Here is a 12,670-nt window from a genome sequence, read left to right on the forward strand (position 1 = left end):
ATTGGGTTTCTGACACAGTGGAAAACAACCATTGTTTACAGAATTAAACTCGTCTAAATACACTCACACAAAACTGCAGAGAAGATACTTTCATTTTCTTTGATGCTTCAGAAGCTATTCACAGAATATTCTCATTTTGAACACAAATTCTTGTCACATGCCAAGGTATGTAACACACACACATCTATGAGACATGGAATATTGACAGATACAGAATACTGAGCCAGACGAAAATGGTAACATCCTGAAAAGTTGCTTCCATGAGTTAACTGTTGGTGTCAACATACCTGTTATCTATTTATTTCTCTTAAAAATCAAGTATAGATAAGACCTCTGGTTCTGGCCAGGATGGAGCACCCTTTTCCTTCCAGGTGCTCCTTATTACAACTGTGGACATAATATATCAAACAAACATAGGAAGACTCAAAGGAGGAAAGAAGAAGATGGACTGCCTAGGGACTCTGGGACTTGAGAAATAACATGGTGACGAATCTAGGTTTCCTTACTGCCTCCCATATAGCCCAGGCTGGGTACTATAGTAGCTTCCATCCTGGAACCGTCAGTAGGCATGGATAAAGTAAGCCACGAGAAACATCTGTTCCTCCTACTCAACGAACCAATGAAGGAGCGGCCTCAACCATAGAAAGGCTTTTTGGCAATCTTGCCCTACTTTGGCCAAACATTCGTAGAGAATTGTATCCCCCTCTCCCTAGGTTCAGTGGGGCAGAATAGGGAGCTGATCTTCCTCCTCACCCCCATCCCTGCAGAAGCAGGTGGTGGGGCTCCAGTTCTCCCGCCCAGTCATGTTGGTGGGACTGATTCTCCATTTCCTGCCAGTTGGAAGCAGGCAGAGTTCCTCATCTGCCACCAGGGTGGTGTCAGCAGGGTGGCATGAAGGTTCCTACAGAACAGGTGGAACTGTCCTATATTTTGGTGGCCGTGTGAACCCGTATATGCGATAAAATTGCCTAGCACTAAATAGACACACAGGCATATACGTGAGTGCATGGAAAACTAAAACTGGTGAAATCTGGACACGTTGCTGGATTATATCACTATCAATTTGCTAGTTGTGATATTGTACTATAGTTATACAAGTTGTTGCCATTGGGAGAACACTGGATAAAGGTATATGGGATCTCTGGATTATTTTGTACAGTCTATAATTATCTCAAAATGTAAAAGTATTAAAAGCCAAGTTTAAGTGGTACAAAAATTCAGTTGTTTTAGTTTTCCAAACAGTTTGATTCTGAATGAATTAGTTCCTATATTCAGGTGATCATAGATTATGAAATTTAAATAGCTGCACTAAATATATCACATTTCCTATATTTATAGCAGAAGTACTGGCTGACCCAATATAGGTCTGGCATGTGGAGTTAGGCGCCATTGGGGCTGAAGAGGTTCCAATGTCCATGGGAATGTCTGATGAATCAGGTGCTGATGACAGTAGGCAAACCACAGGACGATGAAAGAGCTTCGAAGGAGAACTGATACCTACTTAAGGTGGAACCTGGCACAATGAATGGACTCAGCAACAGGACCCGAAGATTGGAGAGGAGTGATGTTTCCAATTAACAGCGTGGTAGCTGTTTACAACATCCCAAGTGAACTACTCCAGGAGCAAGTGAACACTTGGAACCATGAAGGCATATTTTGCAAACAAACAGAGCTGTCTCCCAACACTCAGGAGCTGAGGGCCTCAGCTGGGAGCACACAGTAGCAGAACAGAACTTAAAGGGTGGGAAGTTACCTTCCTGCTCTGGTCCAGATCCACAACTGAACAGTGACTGATGCGTAGCCTGAGATGCAGCACCAAAAGACATCTGTGAAGCCTGGATGCTGGCAGTCAGGAGCAAGTGACAAAGGCTGTGCAAATGATGGCCAGAGTGGACGGGGCTGGCGTTGGCCAGAGTAGCACAGTCCGTACTTTACCCTGAGTATCCATCCCCAGTGGCTCTTGGAATGCAAAAGACGTGGGAACCTAAAAAAGGCAGGAGTATGTGAAAGCAGGGAAGGGAACACTGATAGTTTTACAGGTAGGGGTTATCAAGCAAACAAAAATCTAGGCCAGTTGTTCTCAACCTTGGCCACACATGGGGCTGGGGGCGGAGTTGGGGGCGGGTGGGGTGGTGGAGAGAGACAGAGTTGGAGCATAGGGTCTGCCAAGGAAGAGTGGCCTTGGTAAACAGTCCAGGCCTTCAGGTGAGACCCACAATAGGCTACACCTTAGGGGTTAAGACAGATGGACAGTAAACAGGCATTGAGTCAGCTCAGTCCCAGGATAGTTTAAAGTGATTGGCCTTGTCTGTCAAAACCAAAAGTAAATACCCACTGGAGGAATCTAACCTCTTACAGATGTTATCTGTACAGTTTTCATACATAATGCCGGGTATATAAAATATATAAAGCAGTACTTGGCAAGACCACATAACTGAAAACCCATAAAACAAAAAAGGACAATGGAAAGAGACCATCAGGAGATCCAGATACTGAAGTTATCGGACATACGTGATAGATAGGTTTTAAAACACTGAGTAATATACTCAGGAAAATAAATGGCAAAATAGAAAATTTCATCAAAGAACTGGAATCTATTAAAAACAATCACATGAAATTCTAAAATTAAACATACAACGCAATAGATGACTTTAAGAACGGACTGACACAGTTAAAGGATTAGTGAATTTTAGGGTAGGCCAGTAAAATATATTCAGATTAAAGCAAAGAGAATAAAAGAATGCCTGGCTGGTTTAACACTTAAAATTCAGTTCATGTAATTCAGCACATTAATGGAATATAGCAAAATAATTGTATGATCTCTCCGATATATGCAGAAAATACATTTGATGAAAGTTAACATCTATTCATAGTAAAAACTCTTAGCAAACTAGAAATAGAAAGAAAATCCTTAATCTAATAAAGAGTACCTACAATAAATCTACAACAACATTATATTTTATCGCTTGTTCCCTGAGATTGTGAATAAGACACAGATGTCTGCTATCATCACTTCTATTTTACATTATACCAGTGCCCCTAAACAGTGAAGTAAGGCAAGAAATATGTATAAAAGGCATAAGAATTGGAAAAGAAGAAACAAAGCTGTCATTAATAATAACTATAAAAAATACAAAAGGATTTATGGTAGAACTATTTAATTTAGTAAGTGAATAGCAAAGTGCATTAAGGGACAAAATACAAAAGTTAACTTTATCTCTACAGGCCAACAATAAACAAATGGAAAGATAATATTTGAAATAGACCACTTAAAATAGCATCAGGAAACATCTATAGCTAGGATTAGATCCAACTAAAGATATATAGAAATGCTACTGATAACATTACAAAATATTAGTGCAATAAGTTAAAGAAGACCTAAATAAATGGAGACATATGTCACATTTATGAGTCAGAAGATCCAATGCTATAACACTGTCAATTCAACCTAAATTGATTTTTAGATTCAGGGCAATGCATCCAGTTACTAGTAGTGTGTGTGTCTGTGTGTATGGGAACACTAATTCTAAAATTATATAGACGTGCAAAGGGCTAAGAATGGCTAAGATAACCTTAAAGAGCAACAAAGCTGAAAGACCTGCCCTACTGGATAGCAAGAGTTACGACAAAGCCATGAATACAGCATGTTGTATTTGTGCAAGTGTAGACAAATAGTTCAGAAAGTGACCCATAAATAAATATATACTTGATTTTGACAAATGCCAACTTGAACAATATTGAGAAAGTGAGGATCTTTTTAATAAATGGTGTTGAGTCAGTAGCATAGCCATATGGAGAAAACAATGAATCTTGACTCCATCTCACACCGTATACAAAATTCACTTCTAGGCAAATTGTAGGTCTAAGTGGGTGAGTTTACAGGATTGAGTTCTTAGAATATAACAGGATACTATATTGATTACTTTTGGATAGGCAAGGATTCCTTTCTCTCATATATACATGTATATATGTTTCTTTTTTATTTTATTTGAGAGAGAGAGAGAGAGAGAGAGAGAGAGAGAGAGCACACAAGCAAGTAAGGGGCAGAGAGAAGGAGACACAGAATCTCCAGCAGGCTCTGTGCCATCAGCGTAGAGCTGGATTCGGGGCTCAAACTCACAACTGTGAGATCAAGACCTTAGCTGAGACCAAGAGTCTGATGCTCAACTAACTGAGCCACTCAGGCACTCCTAGGCAAAGATTTCTTAAACAGAAAACACTAACCATAAAGAAATAACAACTTTGTTTCAACAAAGAATCTATCAGGGGAAAGAACCTTGGGGAGAAAATACCTGCAATACATACACCCTACAAAGGGCTTAGATTCAGGCTACATAAAGAATTCCTATAAATCAATGAAAAAAAGATAGACAAGCCAATATAAAAATGGGCAAAAGACTTAGATAGGCACTACACAAAAGAGGTATCCCAGTGGCCAATCAACATTTTATTTATTTTTTATTTATTTTTTTAAATTTTTTTTCAACGTTTATTTATTTTTGGGACAGGGAGAGACAGAGCATGAACGGGGGAGGGTCAGAGAGAGAGGGAGACAGAGAATCGGAAACAGGCTCCAGGCTCTGAGCCATCAGCCCAGAGCCTGACGCGGGGCTCGAACTAACGGACCGCAAGATCGTGACCTGGCTGAAGTCGGACGCTTAACCAACTGCGCCACCCAGGCGCCCCCCAATCAACATTTTAAAGTGCAGTCAATCTCAATAGCAACAGGGAAGTACAAATTAAAATTACGATGAACAGCCATCACACAACAGTGGAATGACTAACATTTAAGACTGACAATACCAAATAAAGTCAAGGAAGTGTTATATTAACGTAGCATTTGCCTTGCTGTTCTCCATCTCTCGACTTCAGGATTTTACCTCTTTGGCCAGATAGCCCTACCAATTTAATCTTCAAGACTCTCTCTCCCTTTCTCTGTCTCTCCGTCTCTCCCTGTCTGTCTCTCTCACCCCCCGTCACACACTTAGCCCTCTGCCCAGAATATCATCTCTAATCTTTCCTGCCAAATCATGTTTCTCCTTTTCTTCTGATCTCTGTTGGCATTCCCTGTTAAAAAATCTTTCCAGCACAACACCACGCCAACTTGACTTCCAAAGCAAGAATAAAGTCCTTCCTGTACCTTCATCCCTAGCCAGTTCCTGCTCTCCCCAACTCCCATCTTCCAGGTAGATACAGGTGGCTTGTTCTATGTATTCTAGAAATGACAAACACATGAGCTTCGGTCAAGTGCCTTTAATATCCTTGTTGTGGTCATCCTTTCTCTCCTTATGAAATTTTGGTTTCCAAAGGGCAGGAACCATAGTGCGTATCTCCCCCACAGCCTACTAATGAGTGCCAATTTTGACTGAGTAAAGCTAAGAAAGATGAAATGTCCTGAAGAACTTCATTCTTATCCATCTTAAAAAGGAATGTTTATTCTGTATTTTGATTATGAAGAATGCTTGCATGCAAAGAAAAAAAAAGTTAAGAATTTGCCCTTGAAAAACAAAGGATTACATATTTTCTGAGTCATGAATTGAGAAAGAATTCTTATCCTGTGACAAATTCGGTTGTTGGGTTGAAAAAAAAAAAATTAAGGTACCTATAAACTGAGGAAAGGACAGCAAGGGATACATAGCTTCTGCCTTGGGCTTAGGGTGCTTACGTAAACATTGTGTCAATACAATGGAAAACAATTTAACCTTGACCAAAGGAGGGGAAAATCACCGGTATCCCAGAGACCTATGCTGGACGTGTCCCTCTGCCCTGCCTTCGTAGTAAGGGTCAGATTCCCATCCTGTGCTGACTTATGGATGTTTTCTGGTGGAAAGTAGGATGCCAGTCACCTCCAAAGTGAATTTGAGATACTTGATTTAGAAAATACATGGAAACAGAGATGAAGAGCAACCCACTCACAACCAAACTTCTTTTCATTAAAGTGTCAGCAAGTCTTCAAAACTGATGTCTCCTATTTCATACAAATGAAAAGAAAGTCAAATGACACAGGGCCAGGAAAATAAACACCATGTTTATAATTAGAAGCTCTTCCAGAGATCTGGTCACGTCCATGTGTGAAAGAATAGAGTGTGAGCATTTTGTGAGGCCCCAGGAGGTTTAAAAAAAAAAAAAAATCCTCTCTTTAAAGAAAAAGCCCCATACATGAGAAAAATGTCTGCTTATTCTGCTACTCAACTGTGCTGCCCAAGGTCCTGGAGTGTCCTGAAGTGGCAGGCGGGGGCGGGGAGGGGGGTTGGGCAGGGCAGGTCTCCGTGAATATTTGTTTTGTTCTCTTCTCCCCAGTCCTCTTGAGCTAATTAGAGACTCATTTGGGATTATCAAGATATTTACTTTTCCCTTTAGCCCTGTAAGGGTAAGCTTATTTTTTTTTTTTAAGGGTAAGCTTATTGTATTATAAATGCACATTATTCTTCATTACTTAAATTAGGTTTTATGCGATTTGATCATCTAAAGCAAAGATTTAGATTGGAACCCAAATCAGCTGATCCCTTCTGCTGGCTTGAACTGGTGCCATGATGAAAGGGAGGGGCACTGGTGCCCTTGCTATTTCTTAAGGTCTGTTTTAGAACAAAGAGAGAAGAATGCGAACTGACACATTGGAAGCATGCTTAGAGGGCTACTGAGGAATCTGACAGTAGAGAGAACATTTATAAAGGGAAAAATATGTATTATTTTTATCAAGTGCTTTTATGTAGGTGACTGTCCTAAGTCTCCATAGCTGGAATTCTGCAATGGATAGACCACAGCTCCTAATATTCATTTGAAAAAGGTATAAGACACAATTCCCAAGGATTTTGTCCAGACTATCTGTGTTGAATGGAGAAAGAGTTTACTACAGGTGGAGCGGTCAGGGAAGACTTCCTGGAAGAGGTAGTATTTGGTCTGAAGGTCTGGGTAGAGTGCAACAGGACAGGAAAGAGAATGGCGTCGCAGATAAGAGGTACAGAAAAAGCAAAGCCACAAAGCTGGGGAAGTGCAAGATGCTTTCAGTGGAAACTAATGAGAGTGGCCTGGCTGAATCAGAGATGTTTAGGGATGAAGCTTATTAAATACATTTAACAGTTTAAATAAAAAGAGAAAGATACCTTCCAATGGTACACTTCTTTATCAGAAACTTGTTTTTCAGGGGTGCCTGGGTGGCTCAGTCAGTTAAGCATGTGACTTTGGCTCAGGTCATGATCTCATGGTTTGTGAGTTTGAGCCCCACATTGGGCTTTCTGCTGTCAGTGCAGAGCCTGCTTCAGGTCCTCTGTTCCTCTCTCTCTCTCTCACGTGCACGCTCATGTGCACGCTCTCTCTCTCTCTAAAAAAAAAAAAAAAACATTAAAAAAAGAAAAGAAACTTATTTTTCAACCAAAATGATAATAATATCAGAAACATAAAGGTAAATCTAAGCCACCAGAAGTATCATTATTATTATTAAATAAAATATCCACGTGATTGAGAAAAAGCCTCCACCCTAGAAGAACCCACTGTCTACTTTCTCTAGGCTTATATCCCAGCAGATAAAAACTTACAGGGACATTTTACCCCATGGGGCAATGGCTGCCCAGTCACATTTATACGTTTCTTTGGTCAGTTCAGAATTTTATTCTCCACATTATTTCACATCTTCTCCATCCTCTTTGAACCTTCAGTGAACTCCCACTCTTGAGACAGGCCTGTGGAAAGAAATTTTAAAAATGAAGGCATTGGGGGGCGCCTGGGTTGGTTGGTTAAGCGTCCGACTTCGGCTCAGGTCATGATCTCACGGTCCGTGAGTTCGAGCCCCGGGTTGGGCTCTGTGCTGACAGCTCAGAGCCTGGAGCCTGTTTCAGAATCTGTGTCTCCCTCTCTCTCTGCCCCTCCCCTGTTCATGCTCTGTCTCTCTCTGTCTCAAAAATAAATTAAAAAAAAAAAAAAAACGTTAAAAAAAATTAAAAAAAAAAAAAATGAAGGCATTGGATGAATCCCAGCCCCTACCATGAGTTTAGAATAAGGTATCTCTAGCAACATTTTCTAGCATCAGTGTTTAGGATGTCCCTTGTCTTTTCCCTTCCTGAATTTCTCCTTCCATACTTTACACATACCAACTTTACACATACAACTTTGACTTGTCTACTCTCCCACAGTGGCGTGCTGATAAACTGACTCTCTGAAAAATACAAAGTCTGGATTTGTAGTTTTTATTGACTTCTGTGGTAGAAATACTCCCACCACAGCCAATTTCAAGCTACCACCATTTTGAAATATTTAACAACCAACTCTAGAGGCTGGGAGCCTGTTCTAGTTCTCTGGGCTATCTGCATTGCACCATGTTCCCCTCTCATTCCTTAGACAGCTCTTCCCATGGGCCTCTATTCTCTGGTCTTTGTAGAGATTTTGTGCTTGATAATAGGATGACAGCAGCCAGGATCAGCTGAGCATCCTTAAGTCACTCATGTTAAACCTGTGGGCTGCTAACCCGTGTATTCTACTGTTCCACATTTGAACTCACCTTTCCTCTTTCATGAAGTTCCATATTCTAGCAGGACTGAGTAATGTTAGGGAAGCACAACAAGCAGGAAAAAGCCTCTTCCCTCTTTGACAAAATTTTGGTTCCATTCTGGTTTTAGGTCTTTCCCACATTTGACAAGAGGCAACTCTTATCTCTTATGCACTCCTCTTCAGTGCTTGATAAATGTCAATGTGTACGCAAATACCTGGGTATCTTGTTAAAATGCAAATCCTAATTCAGGGGTGAGGTGGGCTCTGAGAGATTGAATTTTTTTAATTAATTAATTTTTTAAAATTTACATCCAAGTTAGTTAGCATATAGTGCAACAATGATTTCAAGATGAGAGACTGAATTTTTAACAAGTTCAGAGACTATGTATGTGCAGCTGGTCCAATGACTACACTTTGAGTAACATCAGACTCCATACTCTGTAAGGCCATCCCCAACTCTGGTTGGAGAATGCAGTTACTCAGCCCAGGTGGAATCCTGATCCTCTCTCTACCTTTTGGGCAGGGCATTTCATCTGCTCTCAATGGTTCTCAGGACTCGGGTGGTGTCTCTCAGTCTTTCACCTCTGCGACCCCACTGCCCTCATCTTTTGCCATATCTTGAGTCAGTTCTCAACTACATCCCATCCTAGCAAAGTCAACATCCTCTGCTCCTTACACAGTCATCTTCAAAGCATCTCTCCTGCCCATCCCTTCTTTCCCACCAACCCACCTTCCTTTCCAGCTCATCCTCAATTCCCAGGCTAACACTCCCTGTCTAGTCCATAGTCCAGTTTCAGCAGTGTTCTTAGCACGTGGGCATTTTTAATCGCTTCTCTTTATAAGGTGTCACTTTTCCATTTGTGTTCTCATGCACACAGTGTCTATTTATATTCTCAAATCTTTAAGAATAGAAGTCATGACTTTTTGCCCCTTTTCCCCACTTCTCTGAGCCAGGCATGGAGCTCCACATAGGTTGCTCCAGGGCAATGACATTCATAAGTGCCAACCAATGTCTTCTGGTGTCTCATCTTCTCTGTTCCTCTCTAAGCCCTTCCCTAAGTGATGTTCCGTTCTCCATGCTGCAAATGTCTCCCTCTTCCTCTGCACTGTAATATCATATAGACCTAAGTCCATCTCAGCTTCGTCATATGACAGAGCATAGATAGGTCCTGCCTGAGCTCAAATTGCACTTTCACCTTTTATTAGGTATGCAGGTTTAGGTAAGTGATTTTGCCTGTCTAAGACTGTTTGGAATACGGGTGCAAAATTCAAGCAATTGTGAGGGGTGATAAAATAAGTCTATGAAAGTGCTTCCTATGGTGTTGAGCATAAAGTAAAATGTATGACCTTAAGAAAGTTATGTAAACTCTCCGAGTCTTTGTTCCTCATGGGTAAAATAGGAAAAATAGTACCCATCATACAGGGTATTTGTGAAAATAGAAGGAAATGAGGTGGGTGGAGTGCATCAACACTCAACCCACAGCTGTCTCCCCTTGGTTCTCTTTTTCTCCCATATGGGCAGGAACCCTTAGGCCAAGCTTGTTCTTGATGCTTTTTCGCTCCTCCATTCTCCACTGCTCCCTCCCTCTCAGGCTTCCTTCCTTCTCTCCTTTCCCTTTGTAAGTATTAATTATAGGTATTGATTCAAATGGCAATGTGAGGGGAGAATGGAATAATATTGTTGGTCTGCCTTAAAGGAATGATGGAAAAGACCATGAACTTACAGGTAAAAGGGGATGAAAATGCAAAATCGTGACCAGTTCTACATTAGCTCTTCATCCAGTCATTAAATACCAGGCTTCGAGGGAAATATCTGGTTATATAAGACATAGTCTTTCTCTTTAGATGCCTATGATTCCACACATCTGAACAACAAACCTTATTTTAAGTAAGACTACATTGTGAAAAATTCAACCTCAAATAGAAATTCTATGGTCTGAAAGGTAATGGCCCTAACATAAAATAAGAATGATTTCCTGGGGGTACTCCCCTGCTGACTATAATAAGCCTTTGCCTTTCTCCTCTGTTGTTTCAATTTTTACTTTGATGGTTGCTTTATTTTTCTTTTTAAATTTTTATTTAAATTCTAGTTAGATGACATACAGTGCAATATTGGTTTTAGGAGTAGACTTCAGTGATTCATCACTTACACACAGCACCTAGTGTTCATCATAACAAGTGCCCTCCTTAATATAGCCTATGTCCCACCCACCTCCATCCATTGTTAAGGGTCTCTTGTGGTTTGTTTCCCTTTCTCTTTTCCTTCCTCCCATATGTTCATCTGTCTTGTTTCTTAAATTCCACATATGAGTGAAATTAAATGGCATTTTTCTTTCTCTGCCTGACTTATTTTGCTTAGCATAATACACTCTAGCTCCATCCACATCATTGCAAATGGCAAGATTTTGTTCTTTTTGATGGCTGAGTAATATTCCACTGATTATATATACACCACATCTTCTTTATCCATTCATCAATTGATGGACACTTGGGCTCTTTCCATAGTTTGGCTATTGTTGATACTGTTGCTTGACTCTGATATTTGCTTAAAAGAAAACACTACTGGGGCACCTGGCTGGCTCAGTCAGAAAAGCGTGTGACTCTTGATCTCAGAGTCATGAGTTTGAGCCCCATGTGGGGTGTAGATATTACTTCAGTAAATAAAACTTAAAAAAAAAAAAAGAAAATACTACTAGTGAATTTTGTCTTGCTTCCGCTCATCTTACAATTAACTTCAGAGGATATATTAAAAAAGGTGGAGGTGGGTGGCACTGAAGAATTACTATGAGGAAATATCAACCAACTGGGAAAAGAGAAAATACTAAGAAACAAGTCCTTTGGATAAAGGATGCGGTATTCTTAGATTCTCAACCCTGGCTACACAGAACAACTCGGGGAGAGTTTTAAAATGACCATAATTCAGATTCCATCTCTGACCAGTCAAATAAGAATTTCTGGGAATTAGTACTTTTATAAACTCTCCAGGTGATTCCAGTGTGCATTCAGGGTGAACAAAACACTCTGTTAGTTGACCAAGGGTAAGCATGACCTTACCAGTAGATTGGTAAAGGAAGAGAAAAGAGTCTAACTTTATCCAAGGATATGTCTCTCTCAATCTTATTCTGTTCCCCAAGTAGGCCTTCATTCAATTCCCCAATTGCATCAAACCTTCACAAAGACCCTTCCTTCCTCTATTTTTTCATCTATCCTATTCTAGCTCATTCCCCAGGCTCAGCTCGATGACTTTTCAAGAAAGCCCTTGCTAACCTAGCCTGTCTTACCCTGTGCTTCTCCCCAGCATCTACTGTAAGTAAATAATGTATTGTGTAATTGTGTTTTACCTGTGTGCCTTGCTAGAACAGGAGTTCTCAAAGTGTGCTCCACAGGCCAAAAGCATCAGCATCCCCTGGGAATTTGTTAGGCATGCTCACTCTCCAGCCCCACTCCAAACCTACTGAATCTGAAACTCTGGGGGTTGGGCCTGGCATTCTGGGATTTAACCAGCCCCCAGAGTGATTCTGATGTACACTGAAGTTTGAGAAACACTGAGCTGGAGTCTTAACTCCTTGAGGGGGTAAAGATCTAGTCTGCTTTTCTTTCTTTTCTTTTTTTTTTTTCTTTTTTTTTTTTTTACTACTCCATCCTCAGTGTTTGCCTCAGTGTCTTGTGAGAGACACTGAGAGCCCTTGAAAAATATTTCTTGGATGAATGAGTACATGGCCCAAGAGTGTGAGGTGGAGATCTCTATACCTGGAGGTAGGGAGCATGTTCATTTAAGCTACAGATAAACTCTACTACATAAATCCATATGTGTAGTAGGAATTTTTATTTATCCTCAGTTGACGCTGTTGACAAAGGTCAGCATCGTTACAAAATATTAGAAGATAGCAAAGGATTTAAACAGTGAAAAGACAGGTTTAGAGGATTTGTTATAAGAGGAAAGACAGCAATGGTGACAAGTGCAGGAGGAGGGGCTGGCAGCAGAGGTCTTGGGGAGAAATGAGGGGAAGTGGAGGGAGAAGCCCTTTTAAGAAGTTTGAGGGAAATGGGGAGCTGGCAGCTGCCCCGGAGGGACAGGAAGACTCTGGAGATAGAAAGGGTGTGTATGGAGGAGAGAGAGGGTGGAGCCCTGGAGGATGAACAGCATGAACAAGCCAATCCCAACAGTCTCCTACAGGCAGGTGGG

Source organism: Puma concolor, chromosome B3 (assembly GCF_028749965.1).
Source record: "Puma concolor isolate L17-30 chromosome B3, mPumCon1.1.hap2, whole genome shotgun sequence".
In the NCBI taxonomy this organism is placed as follows: domain Eukaryota; kingdom Metazoa; phylum Chordata; class Mammalia; order Carnivora; family Felidae; genus Puma; species Puma concolor.